The following is a 22,669-nucleotide window of genomic DNA, read 5'->3' as shown; positions in this document are numbered from 1 at the left end:
CTGCTGACAGTTATTAAAATGCATTGACATTATTAGACACTGTTTAACCCCATATGATATGATATGCAATTTATAACACGCCTATTCACAAATGTTTCAAGGCGCTACGGGGCAAGGGAGGGGGAAGAGAGGGAAGACAGAGACAACGATCTTACTAGGCCATAGATATTAAAGAAGAAATGCAGGTAATACTTAGAACATTGGCAGAATACTTTCTTTGAGAATAAAAATTCAATACTGGGTGAGGATCCCCCCCCCACCTGGGCAACCTGTAAGAAAACGGTAAATTGCACTTTGCGTCTAAAACAATGCCCAGTCCTCACATGTTAAGTAATTGTCTGATTTTGTTTCTAGAGATCCCACCACCCCCAAAGTACCTGGGAAGCCACAGGAGAACAGGATCCGAGATGAATCTGGGACCCTTAGATGATCCCCGAGGATGGAAGACGCTCTTCCTCGTCACAGTCCCTTGGGTGCCTTGGAAGGCGAAATAGTGAGGTTTCTCGGCTTTACTTGACAATGCCCCTCGAGAATGGTCCACCTCTTGAAGGAGGAGTCACTGGGACATAGGTATCGAGCAGGAGAAGGGATCCAATCAGTGTCTGAAAGGCAGTAGTGAAGGTCTGTCGCTGTGGTCTCCTTGGACGGGTTGTTATGCCAGCTGTGGATGTCCCACGAAGCTGAAACTAACTGTCGACCTCGGCAAGGCTTGGGTGGTGAGAAAAGTCCTTTGATTTTCGATGACTTTCAGTGGCAATGGATGGAGTTACAGAAGTGGGTATCAGGTTTCGATATTTCACAGTTGGTAACCATTCGGTTCTCCGGTGCTGCAGCCACAGCACAGACAACAGGATGGCGTCTGGTGATTTAGACTGGAGCACTGGACTTCTGCCGGCCACTACCAAGATTGGACCCTCACACTCGATCTTCGATCTTCGGTTCGGAATGGCAGGAAACCCAATGTCAGGTACCTCTCTGCAGGCGGCAACACTGGACTTTCTCAGCCATGGAAAAGTGAACAGATGTCATATTTGCAGTGTCCCTTGATGGTGTCTTCAGTTGGTTGGAACTTGGCAAACTCTGGGCATCAGGCAGCACTATCCCAGTGTGCCCCCTATTCTGGACTCTAGAACCCCCAGTCCACCTACAACTTGCTTCTCCTGTACCGGCAACCAGACTCCATGAACCATCCGGACATTGATATCCCTCTCCTGATCACACCTGATCACACCATTCATTAAATCAACAACCAAATTCATTATTTTGGGTGATTTCAATCCGGGCTTCAAGGATGCAGCAGATCCCAAAGCTGCTGCTCTCATGCAAGCACTAAGAGATATGAACTTCTCCCAAATAATCTCTTCCCCCACACGTCAAAGGACGAACTTTGGATTGGATCCTTACAATGCCACCATTGACATCTCGTCCATAAGTACGGTTCCTCGGTCTGACCACTCGCTTATATAGTTCAGACTCTACCTAGTTAAACCCCTTACCACTCCCGCACCCATATTGAGTACAGTGCTGGTCCGCAACACCCATGATCTCACTCATGAGCTACTCAAGCCCACTCTCCTGCCCATGCTCCCATCTCTCGCAAAGCTGCATGACAAGAGTTCCCAATATTTAGCCAATCTCTACCACCAGAGCCTTCTACATACTGTATGGAAGGCATGGTATCAATAGTAGACACATAAACAATGGATACAAGTTTTGAAAACTGTTATTGGGTAATTTGGTTGGGTTGGTAGAATTCCTAATTGGCCCCAGTCAGTCTAGTCAGCATAAAAGGCCTATACATAAGAACATCTAACCTTGCCCTCTTTCTAACAATTGTTAAGGAAGTGCAAAAGGAAAACAGTGTCTCAAAAGAACTGTCAGAATGGCTTTAAATAATAACTCCCTTCCCTTCGTTCATCACCAAGGGGTATAGGGAGCTCAAAAGTATAGGTGGATGGCACAGTTCTTTCACTCTTGCACACTTTGGCTTCCTGGTACAGTTTAACAGTTCAACAATTGGGCTTCAAGCTTCTGGTAGTACAATCAGTTCCTTAGGCTTTGTCCACTTCGTCAACTCTTGAGTACAGTTACTTTTGCTTTTAGCACAAACCAGACGTTTGAATCCTTCGATAACTCACTTGTTGTGTTAATCAGCCTTCTTTCATCAACGCTCTTCATGCAGCAGTCACGGCTGTCTCGAACACCTCCTCTGCTCCACCCCAACTCTGTGGTTCACCCGGGAGGGTTATGGGCTGCTTTCTTTCTTCTGCTCACTCAGTTTCAGTATTGGAATGCTTACGGCTTCCCAAAAGTGTGTGACTCTCGCCTGGCTCTCTCTCGATCTTCGTAACTGCAGATCAGCCCCTTAGCCTTCCGACTTCCATTGCCTGTTTGCCATCAGCCCCGAAAGAGCTGTCCCTTCTCCTACCCAGCCTCACCCAGGGTATGCCTGTGCGCACCACCTTTTATTCGTCTGAACAGGAGTGTTAACAAGTGGCAGGTGTATAGAGTTAGGATTACGTGCCTCGCTCTGCCTGGCCTCATTACAAGGACAGAGCCATTGTAAGTTAGTGGAGGTAATCTGCCTGACCTTATTCCCCATCTTCCTCGGCTCAGTAGTGTAACCAGTAAAGTAAGCAGGGATAGGGGTTAGATGAGTTATGGAAATAGGGTGATACCATGTCTCACCATCAGGTGTTTCTCCCCCAGCCCTGAGGACCCCCTACCCAGGTGATCCTCCCTCGTTTGTCCACCCACAGGGTCGTGATTCAAAAGCAATGGCCTATCCCTGGCCACCTGAATACGGGTTCCACGGAGACTAGGTTGTGAAACACCCCCTGGTTTTTCACAATACTATGGATCAACATGCCCAGATTAAAACCAAAACACCTAAATTACACCAACCCACCAACATCTGGTTCTCTCACCCTTCGTTGAAGCAACAGAGCCCACGAACATCTCTATACGGAACACCCCAATCCACACAAACACACATTTCTTGCCACAGCTACTAAGTCCTATAAGAAAGCAATTGTCACTCACAAAGCTAACTCCCACAATGCCAAATTTGCCAAAGCTGCATCCAATACCAAAGAGCTCTTCTCCATACTGAGAGAGAGTTAGAGGACCCTATCCCCATATCCACATCGACCCAGGGCGAGAAAACATGGTGTTCCATCATCCAATCCTCTCTAACAAAGTCGACTCACTACATTCCAAGATCTCAACAAAAAAAGTATTACTCGCTGCCAAACCCTCTCCACAAGCTGTACCAAGGCTCCCACCAATGGATATGCCCACCTCGCTCCCGCTCTTCACTTTTTCCAAAGTCACACATGATAAAGTATTGGAAACTATCCTCTCCCTGAAACCCTCCAACTGTAAGGGTGATGATTTCCCAACACATATAGTTAAGATCTGTGCACTCACTGTAATGCCCAGTATCATTGCCTTTGTGAATGCCTCGTTCTCTACCAATGCGGTCACCACCAGTATAAAATCAGCCAGGGTCACTCCTCTACTTAAGAAACCGTCACTCGATCCAACCCTTCCCACCAACTACCACCCTATCACCACGGTCCTCTTCCTACTCAAAATACTAGACCGTCTGGCCTACTCCAAGTACAATCGTTCCTAGAACTACACCTTCTAATAGGACCTAAACAATCTGGCTTCCACCCCAAACATAACACAGAAACAACATTACTCGACTTAAAAATCCAAATGGACCACATCCGCGACTCTGGCAACCTATCTATACTTCTCCTACTAGATCTCTCTGCTGCATTTGACCTCATGAACTATGACACCCTCTGACAATACCTCATCTCGCACTTCAACTTCTCGCCAGACGCCACAACTTGGATTAAATCCTTTCTCAGCGAATGCACCTCAAGAGTGTTCATCGGTGAAACAGCTGCCAATCCCATAATGGTGCCACTTGGTGTTCCCCAACGCTCTTGCCTCTCACCGACCTTCTACGAAACCTATACGAACCCCCTATTTGACCTCCTGAACTCCCTCAGGATTATCTATACCAACTTAGCAAATGACATCCAAATCCGCATCCCTATCACAGGCAACCACTGCCGTGATTCTGACATCATAAACAACGTCTACAGTAGTATCCAAAACTGGATGGCCATCCACAACTTCTCCCTCATTGACAAAAAACTGAGCTGCTCATTGTAGGCTCAGTTTACTGGCTGACAAGCCTTAACAAGGCCTTTTCCACTTTCTGCATTGATGGCTCTGTAATATCAGTCCTGAAACATGTTAAAACTCTGGGTGTGCATTTGGAAGCAGAGCTGTCCATGACCAAACATATCAATGCACTGGACTCAGCCACAGCCCAAACCTCAAGACTCATCTCCCTGAGTAGGCCATTCTTCTCCCTGAATAACTGGCTCACTCTTGCTAGAGTCCTCTTCATTAGCAAATTGAATTATTGCAATGTACTTCTCATGCGCACCTCAGCAACCAACCTGGCAAAACTCCTATTATTGAAAAACAAAGCCCTGCATGCTGCTGTGGGCCTGCGCAGATCAGATCACATTTCAGCAATAAGATGAGAGGCGCACTGACTACCCATCCAAGCCCGCATTTACTTCAATAAACTAACCATTTGACACTGTTGCATCTACACAGAGGCCCCCCTCTATCTCAGCATTGCTTTAAATCATCATGTACGCTAACTAAGATCCTTCACCAGCATCTCGTTAAGTACTACGAGGTACAACAAAAAGAAAGCAGAAGGCGTCTGTTTCTCTGTCACAGCACCCATCCTTTGGAACTCTCTTCCGGCGCATATCAGGAATCAACAATCCAACCCTACCTTCAAAAAGCTTGTAAAAACCTGGCTATTTGACAAATACGACTAATGTCCCTGTGACCCTTTCCTTCTTCGAACATTTTTCTCTATACCAAATGCGGTGATACCCCTGGGTTTGTGTGTTACATAAATGTAATAAATACATAAAATAAATAAATGTCTGGGCACTCCTCTTCTGGACCCACAAAGGTAACTTGGTGTTCCCCAACGCTCTTGCCTCTCACCGACCTTCTACGACACCTATACGAACCCCCTATATGACCTCCTGAACTCCCTCAGGATCATCTATACCAACTTAGCAAATGACATCCAAATCCGCATCCCTATTACAGGCAACCACTACCGTGATTCTGACATCATAAACAACGTCTACAGTAGTATCCAAAACTGGATGGCCATCCACAACCTCTCCCTCAATGACAAAAAACTGAGCTGCTCATTGTAGGCTCAGTTTACTGGCTGACAAGCCTTAACAAGGCCTTTTCCACTTTCTGCATTGATGGCTCTGTAATATCAGTCCTGAAACATGTTAAAACTCTGGGTGTGCATTTGGAAGCAGAGCTGTCCATGACCAAACATATCAATGCACTGGACTCAGCCACAGCCCAAACCTCAAGACTCATCTCCCCGAGTAGGCCATTCTTCTCCCTGAATAACTGGCTCACTCTTGCTAGAGTCCTCTTCATTAGCAAATGGAATAATAGCCAGGTAACTCTGCAGGATGGCAGGCACTCAGGACTGGCTTTCAGGACACTTTGGGCGAAGAACAGCAGTTGCATGATGTGCCCTTGTGGCTACATGAAGAGGTTGCCTGTCCATGTCCTCTCTGGTTCAGTCCTTGAATCAGCAAAGCAGCCTTTGGATTTGTTGAAGAGTTGCAGCCGCAAACTTCTTCCTCCAGTTGGATTCAGGATACAAGCTTCAAGAATACTCCAGGTTTCTTTTTCCTGGCTTCTGACTTCAGCTTCAGAGACAGAGTTCGCCATTCACTCAGGCTGAGCTAGGCTCAGCCAGCCAGTCACACACTAGTGCATTCATTAGGCAGCATCCAACCAGGCTCACAGGCATTCAGAAACCAAAAAAGTGATGGGTGGAAGATTTTGAATTATTCTGAACCACTGGCATTGTTCTGGGCAACCCTCCACACCACCGTTTTTTAGCCAGTCTGCGCCATTGCAAAAGGGGTCCAGCCATATGCAAATCAGTAAAGTACTGCCACCAATGGGAGCAGACCTGCCCGAACTGCTAGGCCAGGTCCCCTCTGCACGGAAACATAAGCAACCCCAGACGTGTATCAGCCTTGTTGGGCCTCCTCAGTGAGGTGCAGCTTGGTTCCCTATGGTGCAGCGAGCAAGGGACCCATGTCTGGGCATACCCTCTCTCACATAGTGAGAAAAACTGAAACCAAAAAAGTGATGGGTGGATGATTTTGAATCAATCTGAACCACTGGCATTGCTCTGGGCAACACTCCACACGACCGTTTTTTAGCCCGTCTGCGCCGTTGCAAAAGGGCTCCAGCCATATGCAAACTAGTCAGGTACTACCACAAATGGGAGCAGCCCTGCCCGAACTGCTAGGCAAGGTCCCCTCTGCATGGAAACACAAGCAACCCCAGACATGATTTAGCCTTATTGGGTCTCCTCAGTGATGTGCAACTTGGTTCCCTATGGCGCAGCGAGCAAGGGACCCATGTCTGGGCATACCCTCTCTCACATAGGGAGACAAACTGAAACCAAAAACGTGATGGGTGGAAGATTTTGAATTAATCTGAACTACTGGCATTGCTCTGGGCTCCCTCCACACCACTGTTTTTAAGCCCGTCTGCACCATTGCAAAAGGTGGAGCTTGGTTCCCTATGGCACAGCGGGCATGTCACATGTCTGGGGATGCTTGTGGTCTCATGCAGAAGGGATGTGACCTAGTAGTTCGGGCTGGACTACCCCTTTGGGGGTGGGACCAACCCTGATTTGCATATGGTCTTTCCCCTTTTGTAATGGCTTGGTAGGTGAAGAACAGTGGTCTGGAGGGTTCCCCAGAACTGCTATTGTCGCAGTTATTCAGGCCATTCACTCAAAACCAGACACTCAGTGAATGTGTATTGGAGGCAACTCCCAGCCTTTCAGAGCACACACTGCATTCATTCCAGTTCCAGTCAGGGCTGGCTCAGGCAGACCACATGCATTGTGACGCACAACCAAAACCAGACTTCCACAACTCAGAATGTGATTTGACTCCTCTCTCCATTCATTCAGGTCCCACCCCTTGGGTGTACCCAAAACAAGGGCCCTCATTACGACCCTTGCGGAAATCGACTGACCGGAGCGCCACAGCGTAAATAGCGTTTCCGCCATTGCACGAAGGAGCAAAGTGCGGCCCATTCCGACCCATCGGGCACGAGCACCACGGCATGGCGGAAGTGCAAAGTCCGCGATGGCGGAAATGACCCCAAAACGGCCCACACCGCCGCCGTACGGCGCCCCAGGTGCAATACCGCCACCCCTCTTAGCGGTCACCGCAGTGTGCGCCTACCGGAAAGTACGGTGGCCGGAAATATACGGAAACGGAAGTTAAAACACGGGCCCGGAACGGGAAACATCCCGGCGTACACCTATAAATACACTAAAACCACACAACCACTAAAAACACTACCCTGAGACACACCCCACCCCGTCAACCACCCTAGCGAAACCAAGAAAAATGGGAAAAGCAGCGAAGAAAGCGTGCGACCGCAAGCGGCAGGTCCACTTCTCCCGTGAGGAACTCACCGTGCTAACAGAGACCCTCCAGGAGAATGCTGCCGTGGTCTTCTCCACGCAAATGACCAGGACGGCACTTGCAAACAAGAAGGCCATATGGGCTCTGGTGGCACAGCGGGTAAGTGCGGTGGGGACCGCACCCCGCACCCCACAGCAATGCCGCAAGCGATGGGACGACCTGCGGATACGCGTCCGCAGCATACTCTCTGCCAACCGCAACATTGCCACAGCCACCGGGGGAGGTCCTGAATCACCCATCAAGTTGACCCCCTGGGAAGAAATCTGTGCCTCCACCATCGGAATGGAGAGCATTGAGGGAGTCGGAGGGATGGAGAAAGGAGTGCAGACATCCGAAGATTCAGGTAGGTGGGCCAGATAAAACAATCCACACAGTCCATCCATGTGAAGTACCATGCGTCCACATAGTGCAACAGAAACACATGTCCAGGAGAACGTCCACACACATCGGCCTGATAGCGCACGTTAAAACCCACAATAAATACATAAATAATTAAAAACCCCTAAAACACGCACTACACGTGCAGCAGGCACACCCTAACTGCAGGCTGCCAAACAACTGCACCCTCACTCCACACACAAATCAATGCACCTCCAAGGCCCCGACCCAAAACACCCTCAGGTACCACCCCAAAGCATGTGATACAATGCCATTCCAATTCCCACAGACCCATCAATAACCCTCGCTCTCCTTTACTCCACCACAGGGTCCGATCCAAACGACGAGCAACAGGACACCCCTACCAGCACACCTGCAAAGAGGGCCAAGACCAACGGCCAGAGACCCTCCACCTCAGCTGCACGCATCAAGACACGGCAGCAGCACAAATCAGGTTGCAGCACAGAGGAGGGAACATCAACAGGCACCCCAGCAGCCAGCATGCCCACAACACCACCACCACAGGTCCCCCCAATGGATGCCACAGAAGGCACTGCCTCTGGTGGCAGCAGCACCATAGGTGACACCCCATTGATGGCAGCATGCTCGGACACAGAAAACGGGGATGCCGAAGTCAGATCCATCCATGACCTGTCCCAATCCCCCTGTCTGTCCCATCCCGTACAACATGAGGATACCACGCAGGGGCACCCACAAGACGACGACTGGCCATCCCCCCCAAGCCCTGTGGCAAGGCAACATGAGGTCAACAGCCCCTCTGCGACACCCCCGCAAATGGCCATGGCCCAGCAGAGGCAACAGTCCCTCGACCAGTTGATCGAACAACAGCAGCAACTGGCCACACTCCTCAAGGACCATGCCGATGAATGTGGGGGCACCAAGGCAGACATAGAAACATCAACTGAGACACTTAGGGCAGAAATGGAGAGAGGCACAGAGACGCTAAGGTCACAAATTGAGAGAAGCACCGAGAGCCTGAGGGGGGAACTGCATGCGACGTCCAAAGACGTATGTGCCGAACTTGCCGCAGTGCGCCGTGTGCTCACTGAGCTCTCGCAAACCCTTAGGGACATGCATGGACGTGAGCAGGCAGACACATCATCCGTTGCAAGTTCCGTCCAGGGCAGCCCCCAACGTAGATCTGGGAGGACCCGGCGCTCCACAGGCAGGGGTGCCCCTGATACCCGCAGAGGGGGCATGCAATAGCGACAGCCCACTGACAATGAGCATCTTTGAACACTGGTGTTCGGGGGGGAGGTAGGAGGGTGGAGGGGGTGTGTTGGGCTCACTTGGGTGGCGGGTCGATAGGGTGTACAACATGATATCACATATGCCATAAACAGTGCACGATCAACCAATGAGATGTGTGGACATTGATCTTTGTGTACTAGGCCATCATAGGCGTACAGTCCATTTTGTGCATGTTCCAGACACACACAGTGCCACGTGTCCCGTGTCCATGTATCAGCCACCAGGCATGAGTGCTAGAAGCATACATCAATGAGATGCTGACGAATGTCACGGGCCTCCGGTGCCTCGCAGACTCCTTGAGGTGCTGCCACATCCCCACCCTCATCATGACCATCATCCGGGGCTTGCAGTTCTGCGTCAGGGGGCATGGGCACATTTCTACGTACGCACATGTTGTGGAGCATGACACATGCCATCACCATCTTTGCAACCTTCTCATGGCGGTACAGGAGTGCCCCGCCAGACCTGCTGAGGCAGCGGAAACGGCCCTTCAGTAGGCCGAATGCCTGCTCAATGACTACACGGGTACGTGAGTGGGCATGGTTGTAGTCCTCCTCATGCTGGTCCCGTGGGTTCCGGACTGGTGTGAGGAGCCATCTCTTCAGTGGATATCCAGCATCACCTGTATGTGGACGAGAAATGTAGGATGTGGGATGCCATTGATACGTACGCACACCCGCCCCCTTCCTGCCAGTACATTGCCAAATCACATACCCCACATCATCATGCATGCAATGAGACTCACCGAGTAGCCAGGATCTGTTCCCTGCGTGTCGCTCCATGTAGCGTGGTATGGTAGAGTTCCTCAAGACCATGGAATCATGGGTTGATCCAGGGAATCGGGCACAACAATGCGTAAAGATCCTGTTGGAGTCACACACCATTTGTACATTCAGGGAATGAAATTGTTTTCGGTTGCGGTACTGGGCCTCCATGGCATGTGGCACGACCAATTCAACATGGGTGCAGTCGATGGCACCAATGCAACCCGGTATGCCGGCAAGTGCATGGAATCCCACTTTTGTGTTGGTTATTTCCTGCTCCGAGCGTGGTAGGGAGATGTAGTCGTCTGCGTGCTGCAGGAGGGCATCGAGCACTTGGAATAGTGTCCGTGAGAACAGTGGCTGAGAAATGCCATGCAACTGTCCGACTGTGTGCTGGTAGGTGCCTGTGGCCAGGAAGTGGAGTACAGACACCACCTTCAGTAGGGGTGGGATGGCGGTTGGGCTATCTATCATGCTGACTAGGTCAGCCTGTGTCATGTCCACAATGGCGGCTATGGTGTCCCGGTCCAGACGGTAGAGGGTGTGGATCTGCTCATCAGTGAGGTTGAACGGATGTGCTCGGAGGCGTGGGATTGCGGGCTGCCTGTGTGGTGGTAGTGGCTGTGCTGCTGGGCCTTGCTGGCCCTGCCTTGGCCTCCTCCTCCTCCTGCGTCTCCTCCGTGCGGCTGGTTGTAGTTGTTGTTCGTCTTCTTCTTGGAGTCGGAGCACTTGCAGTGCTATCAGGTCCCCCAGGGCCAACATCGCGAGTCCTGCCGGTAGCATTTCGCTGTGGTTGTGGGAGGAGACTGGCTGTGCAATTTATGTGTTTTCAGGCTGTATGGCCTCCACCTGTGGTGATTGATTCCACCTGTGCAAACTGCTCTCCCCTTTGGCCGAGCACGTCCCGCGCACAACGCTGCAATTCGGGGAATGGTATCTTGCTATTGCAATCATGTATTTGTACCCGATGGGCGTGTAAGATTGGTTGATATGTTCATTCTGCTGTGGTCCCATTGTTTCCCATACTATCTGTGCAGTCGCGAACGGACTTGTGAAGGGTCAGTGGAACGTAGTACTCGAGTAACGGTGGGCCCTCATGCATCACTGTACCGAGTTGCAACGACGGGCGGGGCGTCCCATTTGTGGGTGAAGGCAGTTGCCATTTTCACACACAGCCGCACTCGATGGAATAATTAGTGATTTCAAACGGCCACAGATGCCTTTTCGACGTGATGTTGCAAATGAGGAATTCGAAGGGCGGCGCTTTCGGTTTCCAGCTAGCGGCGAGGAGATGCCCACAGGTCTGACTGCAAATATAACGTTCTATTGTTCTATGTCCTTGAGACAGGGCCCATGGCGAGGGAGCAATGATTGATATGAATAGTTTGGGATGCGCAATAGCTACGTGGGCGATGAGGCCGGCCATTCCCAAATACATGTTACTTCACAACACTGGATTTACGGGCTGGGGCACTGTGGATTTAGCAGGCTGCATTACGCACAGACTCAATGGACGTTTCTAATGTCATGTGAGTAATTATTCAGGCGTTTTGATCCCGGGATGAGGGAATGATGAATGGATGCATGGGCAGGTGATTTGATGCAGAGTTAGCCATGTACAGGGCTTCTTGGGATCTATCCGCCTCCCCTACGCTATGTGATGCAGGGCTGCCATAGTGGGACCATCGTCTATCTGGCCTTGTTGAGCCCTCCCTGTCTCGACGCGCCCTCAGACACTTGTGTCCATGCACGTTAACATTCCCATCTGATGGATTCTGTTTTGGCAGACGCATGCACAGGTACACTCGTTCGTGATGGTGTTTACACCTAGGTATAGATGGTTATGAGTCGCAAGTGGCTTTGGGGTGGTGATGATCCTTTGGAGTGGGCTAGCATGCATATGGCTGTGGATTTCGTGTGCTCATTGAAGTGAGTTGTTCGAATGTAGTTCTGATGGCCATTCTGTTCTTGTTCTTTTCTTTTGGTTGACAGGTATCTCCTCCCCTTTTGCCACTGCCATCTGTATGCCACTCCTGCAGATGGATTTTACTCCCGACACCTGCTGCTTCGTGTTAATCGGTGGAGCAGCATTACGATCTTATGGGACGATCGCCAGTGGCCCACATGCCCTTACGCAGTACTGGTGGCTCGGAGCAACATTTCGGCATTTCAGCTGGACTAGTGCCTCCCCATTGGGACGGCCCTGCGGTTGTGTGCGCTTCCTTTTTGCCTTTTCGTACGTGATTGTGGCTCTGTGTACCATGATGGGACAGGGCGTCACACAAGTAGTGGCTGGTCATTTCTTGCGGATGCAGCCCACAATGGTGAAATGTGTTTTGGAGTTCATGGCCTGATGGCTGTATGGGCTTGGTGATTTTGTTGTGCATTAAATTTCTATTCTGATTTGGCCCGTGTAGCGTTTTTCTTTGCAAGTGATGTGGCATGTGCCTATTTGTGGGGCGATGTATTGTGAGGAGATCTGCATTGGGTTCCTGCTTCGGGGTTTAGTTGCGTGGTACTGTGCTGGGCGCGTTTGCCTACTGAGCCCGTGAGGTCAGGGATGGGGGCTGCCTATATGACAGTTTGGATGTTGTCATGCTCAGGGGCGGGGGATTGGGTTTTGTGTGACAGATGGCGGTCAGCCAGGTGGACTGGTGGAATGATGTGATTTTCGGAATGTTGCTGGTCACAGGTGCCTGTGTTTGCGTGCGTTTCTTGGTGGGGGACTGTGGTCATGTCCATTGGGATGGCTTCTGTATTCGTGCCATCTGTGCCCTGCAGCTCCCATTGGCCCCTCTTGGGTTGCTTTTGTTCGTTGGCATGCATGGGTGCTTTGTACATTTCAATGGTTGCATTGTGACTTCATTGCACCTACAGGGAGTTGTACTTTGTGGGCAGGGAGCGGTGTACAGGCACTCAGTGGGGCCGTTTACGGTTGATTCGCGATGCCGTACTTCTCGCCATGGCGGAATGGTCCATTCCGCCATGCCTGATGGCGTTAGGTACATGTCCGCTAGGGTCGGAATTGGCGTACCGTTGCACCATGGTGGTGTTTGCGGTTTGGCATGGCGCGCGCGCGTGCTTAGTGCAGTTAGCGTTGGCGTTCACTACGGTGTCGCTAATGGCTTCGTACTTTGCGGTGACGGGTCATAGTCGCACCGAGCGCTATTCGATGGCGGTATTGCATTTCTGCCATCGTTTTCCCCTTTCCGCCAGGGTCGTAATGAGGGCCAAGGAGTCCCTGGGAAGACTCCTACCAGTCTAGCAGGGGCAGCCCCAGAGCCATACATGGTCCTTCCAGCCAACATCCAATCAGGGTAATGAACCCAGAGCCACTGTCAAGTCAGCATGTATCGGCTGCCAACCCATACCCTACTCTTAGGGCAACACACAGGTGCCCACAAACACACACTAGGGGTACAAGGGTGTACACCTACCCATGGGTGCCATAGGGGTATCCCATGGATACTGTTCACCAACAATAAAACATGAAGTGCTTCACTGCTAGGGGTCCAAACTGGACTCCTGTGCAGAAGACAGAACACAGACTAGAGAAATAGTGGAACCAGGACGAGGAGGCCCTGTCCCTCCAAAGCATTTCCAGCATCACATTCACCCCCCTCCGCCCGCAGACTGAGGTTACGGTGAACTAATCTCCCACAAGATTGTCACCCTTATCCAGATGTTCAACATACCTTCCCTGGTCTATGCTCAATGGTGAAGTCTACCCCTTGCAGGCTGATGGACCACCTGTGATGGACCACCTGAGCAGTTTAGGGTTGTTCACCCTTCATCTGCATTAGCCACTTTAAGGGATTATGGTCAGTTTGAATCCTAAAGACTGGCCCAGTAAGGTAAGGTCTAAAACGCCTAAGACTCCAAACTATGCTAAAGCATTCCTTTTCAACAGTAGAACACCTAAGCTCTCTACCTTTCAGTTGCCTACTGATGAAGGTTATGGGCTGCTTTCTCCCGTTGTTGTCCAACTGGGACAAGACAGCTCTAATTCCTGTGCCACTATCATCACTTTGTACTATAAAGGGTCTGCTGTAGTAGGGGCACACACCACAGATTCCTTACACAGGCTTTCCTTCAAGCCATCACAGGCCATCTGACAGTCCTCATCCCAGTGAACCTTCCTAGGTTGCTTGGACGATGTCAGAGCTGTCAGAGGTGCAGCTATGGTACAGTAGTCTGCCATGAAGTGTCTGTAGTACCCGGTGAGGCCCAAACAAGCTCTCACCCGGGTTTGAGTAGTGGAGGTCTCTCAGTCCTGTACAGCTTGTACCTTGCTGGGAAGAGGTTGGATTTGACCCCCTCCTACCACATGACCAAGATAAGTGACCTTACCGTGGGCTATCTGCAATCGGAGGCCTGGATAGTGAGGTTGGCCCTTTTCATTGCCTGCAACACCTTGTCCAAGTATTTCAAATGCTATTCCCAATTGGAACTGTATACAGCAATGTCATCCTGTTAGACAACACAGAAGGCCTCCAGTCCACTGAGAGCACGATTGACCAACCTTTGGAAGATGGCAGGGGCATTCTTCAATCCAAATGGCAGGACCCTAAACTGGTAGAGCCCATCAAGAGTTGAGAAAGCCATTTCCTCCTTGGCCTGGTCAGTCAGAGCTATTTGACATTTGAGAAAACGGGAATGAAAGGGCTGTCCAGTTGATCTATTCAAAGCCATAAAGGAACTCTATTCTAGTACATCAAAGCAGGTAAAATTAGATAAACATGGGAACCTTTCAAACAAAATAGAAACCAAAAAAGGCCTATGGCAGGGAGGGATGCCCGCTGGCTGCCACCTTGTTTTGCTTTTACGTTGAAGACTTGTAGACCATACCAGAAAGCAATCATTCATTTTCTCCAAAAATAAATGGAAACGAGGTTGGTAGACTCATTTATGCAGACGATCTGATCTTGCTTAATCAGACAAAGATTGGGTTGCAAAGATCTCTGAAGAACCTAGAAGCATATGTTAGTAAGAAAAGGCTCAAAATAAACACTACAAAATCTGAGATTATGATCTTAGGCAAAAAGAGCCGGAAGTGTAACAGAATGGATTACTGGTATCTAAATGGAAAAAAATTAGAACCAGTAAATGAGATGAAATATCTGGGTGTACAACTAAATAAATTAAAAAGTGAAAAAGCCTTGATGGACTCTCTAAGAACCAAAGTAAAAAACGTAACTGCACTAGGTTAAACTATCAATCAGAGCTAGAGCCAATTTTCACTGCAACATATCGCTTTTTATAAGCAAAAAGTTGTTGCTGCATTGACATTTGGAGGAGAATGCTGCTTAGGATTAAAACCAGATTTCTGAAATAGACTTGAAGGAGACTTTTGGAAATCATTACTAAACCTACCAAAATCGAATCCTTTGGCTATACTCTGACAAGAGCTGGGGCTGATTTCCTTATATGCACATGTCACATGGAATAGACTTATGCTGTATCGAAAAGCAACCTCAAGCGAATGCCCTACACAATTTGAGGTAATAGGACTGCATAGACCAGGAAATCGTGCGAAGGTGCTGGAAAATTGGAAAAATGATTGCGAGCTAATTTTATCAAATCTCGGACCTAGTCCAGAAATGCTAGAGAGAAATCCGGCACAAGTAAAAAAGACATTGTGGGCAGAAGATTGGGGTAAATATGAGGAGGCGAGAATAAACTCAAAGACTCATAGGGCCTCATTACAAGATGTGCGGAATGGGTTTAATGGCACCGGTAATGGTGCCGACGCCGTTAAACCCACTCCGCACGATTACGAGGTCCCCTCGCTGGACCCGCTCTGGACGTCTGGTTTTACCAGACGTCCAGAGCGGGTCCTGCGAGGGGACCAGGGAGCTAACAACGGGCCGGGCGTAATCGGCCCGTTTTTAGCTCCCGCACCCATTCCCATTGAGCCCTATGGGGGCTCAAATGGGAATGGGGAAGGTCCGGGCCCGGGTTCCCTGAAGGAGGAATTACCGGCCCTCCGAACTCGGAATGGCCCTGTAATCCCCCATTCAGGGAACCCGGACCCGATTTTGGAGGCAGCCATGGCGCCAATAGCGCCATGGCTGCCTCCAAAGTCGTAATAAGGCCCATACCCTTTTACAAACGGATTGGGGACTGATGAATGTAACACCTGGCTACTTGACTAAATGCCCACATTATAAGCAACGTGATTTGCTATTGATATTTAGATTGAATGTTCTACATAATAAAACAACTCTGCAAAGATATGGAAAACATAAAGAAGAGCCATATTGCCGCATTTGTAAAGGTGACACTGAAACAACGAAACATATTTTGCCCAAAGTTGTCGCATGTTAGAGCTATTCATCTATATTATTTGGTCATAGACTCATACGGACTCGAAGGAAAAAAAAGGTGAGAATTAATCTATGAATGTCAGAATCAGAGGGTACATTTTGCTATTGTCAAACTTTTAGAAATAGCTCTAAAAATTATAGGAACAAAGGAGGAAGAATGCGATGGAACGATGAATGAATTGTAATAATTGGAATGTTGTTTGGAGTGTAGTGTAATGTAAAGAAATTAAATGTTAGCCTGAGAGTAAAACAGTGAAAGGTTTTGTAATAAACTAAATACACTGTATAATAATAATAATTTAAAAAAATAGCCTGATGTGAGGTCAAAGGCGCTCACAAACTTGGCGGTACCTGTTTTGTCCACGAGCTCACCCGCACTGGGCAAACGGTAAGCATCAGTCTTTGTGACTGCATGTACTCCTCTGTAGTCCACACACAACCTCAAATCATTGGTACCTGCCTAGGAAATGGCCTCGGGAACAAGGGCCACAGGGGGACAATGGATTGGTTGAGGGTTCAATGACACCCAAGACCAACATCTTGGCGACTTCTGCCTGGATGTGGTTCTTTAAAGTGTCTGACATCCTGTAGCATCTGCTCTTAACAGGTACACTGTAACCAGTCTCAGTTTCATGCCTGGGCAATGGGATGAGGCCTGTTATCATAGAGAACAGAGGGGCAAACTGCTGGAGCAAAGCCATGCATGCCCTCTTCTACTCTGATGTCAGACCTGGAGAGAGTTTTGCTCCCTCCTTTGAGCCATCCTGGGGCCTGCTATGTAGCACAAGGCATACATTAGTTTTCAAAAATTGATTAGCAGAATTTGCTAATTAAAGCTTTTTTGATTAGCAAACAAACTTATTTGATTAGAAATTTTGTACCAACATTTAATGTCACCAGAATTAGTTGTACAACAAGACATAACATTAGCAAGAATGCAGAAATGATTTATATCTACCTCTGAAGTATAACATTAGTTCAATGTCGGTAAATGGTAAAGGTACGCTGCACGAATGGACAAACAAATGATAAAGAAAGCTCTAAAAAAAAATGTCAGTTCAAGGCTCTTATGCATTCAGTGTTGCACCCCAGTGCTGTTTTAACTGGAAAATGAAATGGTCTTGGTAATAATATTTATTTGCACCTAGTTATTCATGCACAATAAAAGCTACAGCTTTACTTCTGATCAGGCAGTTATAACAGTAGTTTCTTCATTATTGGTCCAAACATATTCATGGAGCTGCATGGGTGAAAGCAGGGGCACAAGGTCAGTTTCCTATTTTTTGTTGGGAGTATTTGTACTCACTTTTATTTTTTGGGAGTAGTTGCCTTTCTTTAGGGAGTAAAAGTGGTTGATACACCCCTTATCTGTAGGGTTGAGGCCACTGACATTGCCTAAGGATAAAATGCACATTTCTATTCTTGCCAGCACTGGTGTGGTTGGGTTGGGTCAAATGATTTGCCCAGGATCACATACTTTGGTTAAGCAGAGAAGCCAGAATTTGCCAGCAATTTAAGCTACTTACCTGCCACAAACTTCCAAGCTCTAATTAGTACACACTTGTTTTTTGGTTTCAGGAGCCTCAATGGTCTTGTTTATTTGCAAAGTATACCCAAAGCAACCTCCTTTGAGTATTTGCACCACCCTGAATAGAAGACTACAAATCTCAAAATGTAAAACCATGTTTGACCTCATGGATGAACGCAGCTTAAAAAAAAATACCTTTGAGTCACTTTCTGTGCAAATGTGGTGTTTAAGGCATCTAGCTTCTTTACGCATTGCGAGTTAGCTTTAACGTTGAATCAGACTCTCGGGTCTCTTTTTTATTCTTGCTTCTAAGCACTATTGTGATGCAAGTACTAACATCCCTGTTCACAAATCAAATATTGCAAGTCGTAGTTGCTGCTGACAAGTTTGCAGCTGTAATCGCTGGGCCTTTGATATCGGTGCAGCCAGCCAACAGGAAAGAATAAATGATTTAGCTTTCTGCAAGCTTTATCAGTGCACAGCTGCTTGCTAGCAAAGGGCTCTGAGCCTAATATTTTGCCACCAAATGGGATAAAACAGCCCTGCAATTTTAACACAGCATGGTGGCAGAAAGCATTCTAAATATTCTTTCATTGTGATTGAAAGAATATTTAGAAGGCTTTCAGCCAGCACTGGCTGTGGTTTTAGTGTGGGGCTGAGTGCAAGCAAGTGGCTGGAATTGATATTTCTCTCACCTGAACAGGAGGTAGAAAATGTATTCCCAGTGCAGCCACTTGCTAACAGCCCTGCAGCAATAACAAATCCAGCTTGCAGAAGGCCTTCAATTCTCACGATTAAAGCACTACCTGTGGCACCAAAAACAAAAGATATATTTTTTTAGAATAAAAAGTTGGGCTAGGCTCCTTACCTCTCGGGTCTGTGTTGTTATCAAAGTCACATTGGGAAGGTCCATTCTGCCTCATCTTCCTCTACAGACAAATTCCAATTCCTACAAAATAGGCAAAAAGCAACTGATTACCCACAGCAATGCACAGGCTCATTATCGGGGGGCTCGAGAATCGACAGGGCCCCTCAGCACCCACTATAGAATGGAAATAATATTTCTCCCACCTGAACAGGCAGGAGAAATATTATTGCCAGTGCAGCCTCTTACCACAAAGCCCCGTAATCGGGGACAGCGTCAGGGCCTTTCGACCCTTACAAACCAAAGAGGCCTCGAGCCTCTGTGGGCCCAGCAACTGCACCCATGTTTCCAGTCCGCAAAGCACAGCAAGAAAAGTCTCAATTTTCATTCTGGGGCTTTTAATATGCACTTTGCAGTGCTTACATTAAAGTTATGGCTAGTTAGTGTAAAACTTCCCACTGGCTCTGGCTGTCTGCGTCGTGATAAATTTGGCAGCTAACCTCCATTCACTTTCAGCAGGTAGGCTAGGACTGGCCTACAGGGCAATAGGCCCATGGCCGAACTAAAAACAGAAAATGCTGGTGTGGTCCAGTTTTTGTGGTCAAAGCGGGCCACTGACTTTGCCAATTTGGCCAGTGTGATGAGTTAATTCACTCTGTGGCTAGTCGTTTTGACCAGTGTTGGTGAATACAGGGTGACCAGACGTCTGGGTTTTCCTGGGACAGTTCGGGGAAATCACCCTCTGTCCCGGGGTCACGGGAATTTTTTCATTTTAGAAACCCCATCCAGGCTTTGCATGGTTGGATGGCTACGGACCTGGTTCTTCCGAGACCCAATTCCGAAAACCCGAAATCGGGTCCCGGCGCAAGTTGGCAGCGGAATTAAATACTGCCTTTAAATGCTCCATCTGCTTTTTGGGATGTGAATATCTATTGAAATACAATCCAATGTGTCAAGGTTAAGTAAATGTTGGGGCATTTGCATAGCTGTGGTAGCTCGCTCTTTCCCCTGTGCAACAGTTTCTTGGCGACTGGGGGCCAGTAAATGAGTACTTGCTTTATCAGCAGGGGCTCCTCTTCCCCTCTCTACCCACAGCCCCTCCTCCCGCCCCATTTTGGGGCCTCAGTGACCGGAGCCAACTATCTTGGCACTCCCACCCCAGGAGCACCTGCCTGGGCGAGTCCCAGGTGAGGAGGTGTGTAGTGCCGGCTAACGACCCTGCCACTGCGGAGTAGGGGGGGTCGATGGCTCTGTTATTTTGTTGTGCCATGCTCCACAGGGGAGGGGGAGGCCTTCCCCAGCTCTGCAAAAGCAATTTAAAAACAGCGTTAAAATTAAGGCTTCGACTAAAAAAAGAAAATATAACTGGACTACATAGCCCAAAATTCCCACATCTACAAATGGTGGTGCTTGGGGCGAGATCAGGGGATTAAGTACCGTTCACTGCTCTGCTAACCTGTAATCTTGAACACAACCCTTTATCTAACTGGGGCTAGGGTGACCAGACGTCACGGTTTTGCCGGGACTGTCCCAGTATTTGGTTCTCTGTCCCTCTTTCTCAAGATCATGTTCACATTGGAACCTGCAGAGGTCCCGGTTTTTTGTAATAGGTCTTCATAGCTGACAGGCAGGAATGCACAATCTCGCACAGAAGAAATGCAGCATTTTACAATTTAAGATAGTCTTAGTTTGTGATAAATTAATTATAATATGTGTTTCTTTGAGCAGTAACACTTAAACCTCCTCCTCCTCCAAATGCTAAATCTGGTCACCTTAGCGCGTATGGTTTGTGTGAATGTATCTGTGAGTTCATTCATTTGAAATGAGTGTGTGACAGAGACCGTCCCTCTGCATGAGTGCACCTGTGTGAGAATGTGAGTCCTTGTGTGCGAGTGAGTAGGTGAGTGCTTCTGTAAATGAACGCGAGTCCGTGTGAGGGAGTGTGGTTGTGTACTAGCTGTTGGGGGCTGTCCCGGTCCACCGGGCAGCCCCACACTCGGGTCGGGTAGCGCCCGACACCACACGCTGCAGTGCGGCGCTCACGCCGCGTGATGAAGGGTGGGGGTCATCCCACCCGCTCCAGGACACCGGAGCTCCCCACATGGCCGGCTGGCAACCGGCTCACCGCGGCCCCGGCTCTGGGGGCACCCAGGCCGGGGTCGCATCCCCAACCCGCCTCACATGGCTGGGGGATCCACAGGGACGGCGTTGCCCGGCAGGGGCACCGTCCGGACGGCGTTGCCCGGCAGGGGCACCGTCCTCAAGCTGGGCCCCGACCTTGGGCCCAGCACACGTGGCGAGGCACCCCCCCCGGCACCAACACAACACACACACGCGGAGTCAGGTTCACTCGTGACTGCCGAGCCGGAAGCGGCTCGGACCTTTTATTAGGTTGGTCACATGGGTAACCATGTGACCACACAACTCCGTGGAATGTACCATGGCCCCTCACAGGGGTGCCATGCAACACTAGCATACCCGGCTGTGAAACAAGTTTCTTTGCGACTCGACCCAACACTGTTTTCTTCGGTATGTGCAACAATGTAAACGTTTTCGTGTTTTATTTAAGACACAGAAAAGGCAAAGGTGGCTTATGCATGCCAATGTGAGGACATGTGGTGACAGGAATTCATGGCATTGTAATATCCTCATTACCAGTCACTGAAGGCCGTTAAAAATTGCCAGCTGTCTAATCACAATGCAGTTTCGATTCCTTAGGTTTATTAATATTATGAGCGTGAGCTGAGGGTGAGCAGTCGTCTGCAGTCCGCAGTCTTTCTACCCTGTTCTTTTTGCTACTGGAGCTTAAAAACACCCATTCCACCGCGGAGCGGTGAGCGGAGCGTGAGCTGAGGGTGAGCAGTCGTCTGCAGTCCGCAGTCTTTCTACCCTGTTCTTTTTGCTACTGGAGCTTAAAAACACCCATTCCACCGCGGAGCGGTGAGCGGAGCGTGAGCTGAGGGTGAGCAGTCGTCTGCAGTCTGCTGCAGGCGCTATGGAGCCCCCCGGCACAAGCGTAATCCTTCCTGAACAGTCCGAAATAGAACTCACTTCAGAGGCCTCTTTGCGAGTACTACGGAGTTCCTCAAAAACATCAGATGGTAAGAACGCCAAATTAATGCAATGCACAAATAAACTAAAGGAGCTCAGGCCCCCTTCAGTGCCAATTAACAACATCTCTTTGGGCCCTCTAGCTACAGCGCCTAAGGCGAATACGGCGAACACGGCCGGCTCCGCACCTCCGCCGAGCCGGCATCTAAACCACACAAACCGAAAGGTCCAAAATTTCGTTGACCCCTCCGGCGCCACGGTCCCTGTACCTAACGCTGCACTTCATTCATCAAATGATCCCCACAACCCCACAAATCTTGTGGATGATTTCACGCCTATCCCAGCAAACGAAGTGCCCAACCTCGGGCGGACTAAATCAACTCGGACCGATACCACGGCCGAACCCTGCCCCGCACTAAGGACTTACGGCCTGTTCTCATCCGCTGCAGCGCTTCAACAAACGGAGACCCGCCAGATCCTCTGTTCTATCGATACGGCGCCCCACTCCAGTTCCTTCTGCGACCCATCCCCCGCCTGGCGGGCGTTGCCCCACCGTCTCGTAAACGAGATGAGGGACTCCCTGGCTTCGGCAGTCGGAGGACGGCAAGGCCAGGCTCCTGCACCGCCCGCCAGCGGCGAGGGTTTTGGGACCGGCTTCTCTAGGAGCGAGTCAATTTCGGCTAAGGCAGGGCCTTCAAATGAGCGCGGCAGCTCTTTGACACAGGAGCCCGCCAAGCCGCACCTGAACATCATTACGGCGTCAGCTCCCGGCGCTCAATCAGACCAATCCTCCGCCCCAACCAGGCGTGTTGCTCCGGAGGGTGTTACAACGTCCCTTTCTACGGATGAAACCTCAGCTACGATCACAACGACAATTG

At 49.4% G+C, this 22,669-nt stretch overlaps 1 protein-coding gene and 1 long non-coding RNA gene across 7 annotated transcripts in view; one reads left to right on the top strand and one right to left on the bottom strand.

The window, feature by feature from the left end:
* The window catches only part of LOC138567454 (protein phosphatase inhibitor 2-like), a 2,745,435-nt gene that overhangs the window by 2,331,611 nt on the left and 391,155 nt on the right, over positions 1-22,669 (top strand). The window lies entirely within an intron of this gene.
* Positions 1-22,669, bottom strand: part of LOC138567440 (uncharacterized) — a 453,021-nt gene that overhangs the window by 235,633 nt on the left and 194,719 nt on the right. For all 3 annotated transcript variants that reach the window (XR_011302211.1, XR_011302210.1, XR_011302208.1), the window contains exon 5: positions 18,744-18,824. This is a non-coding gene — a long non-coding RNA (uncharacterized lncRNA). The remainder of the gene's footprint in view (positions 1-18,743; positions 18,825-22,669) is intronic.

The sequence above is a fragment of the Ambystoma mexicanum genome, chromosome 1p (assembly GCF_040938575.1).
Source record: "Ambystoma mexicanum isolate Mex_15411 chromosome 1p, UKY_AmexF1_1, whole genome shotgun sequence".
Lineage (NCBI taxonomy): Eukaryota > Metazoa > Chordata > Amphibia > Caudata > Ambystomatidae > Ambystoma > Ambystoma mexicanum.
The sequence above is the reverse complement of the archived record's forward strand: the minus strand, read 5'-3'. Positions and strand labels throughout refer to the sequence as shown.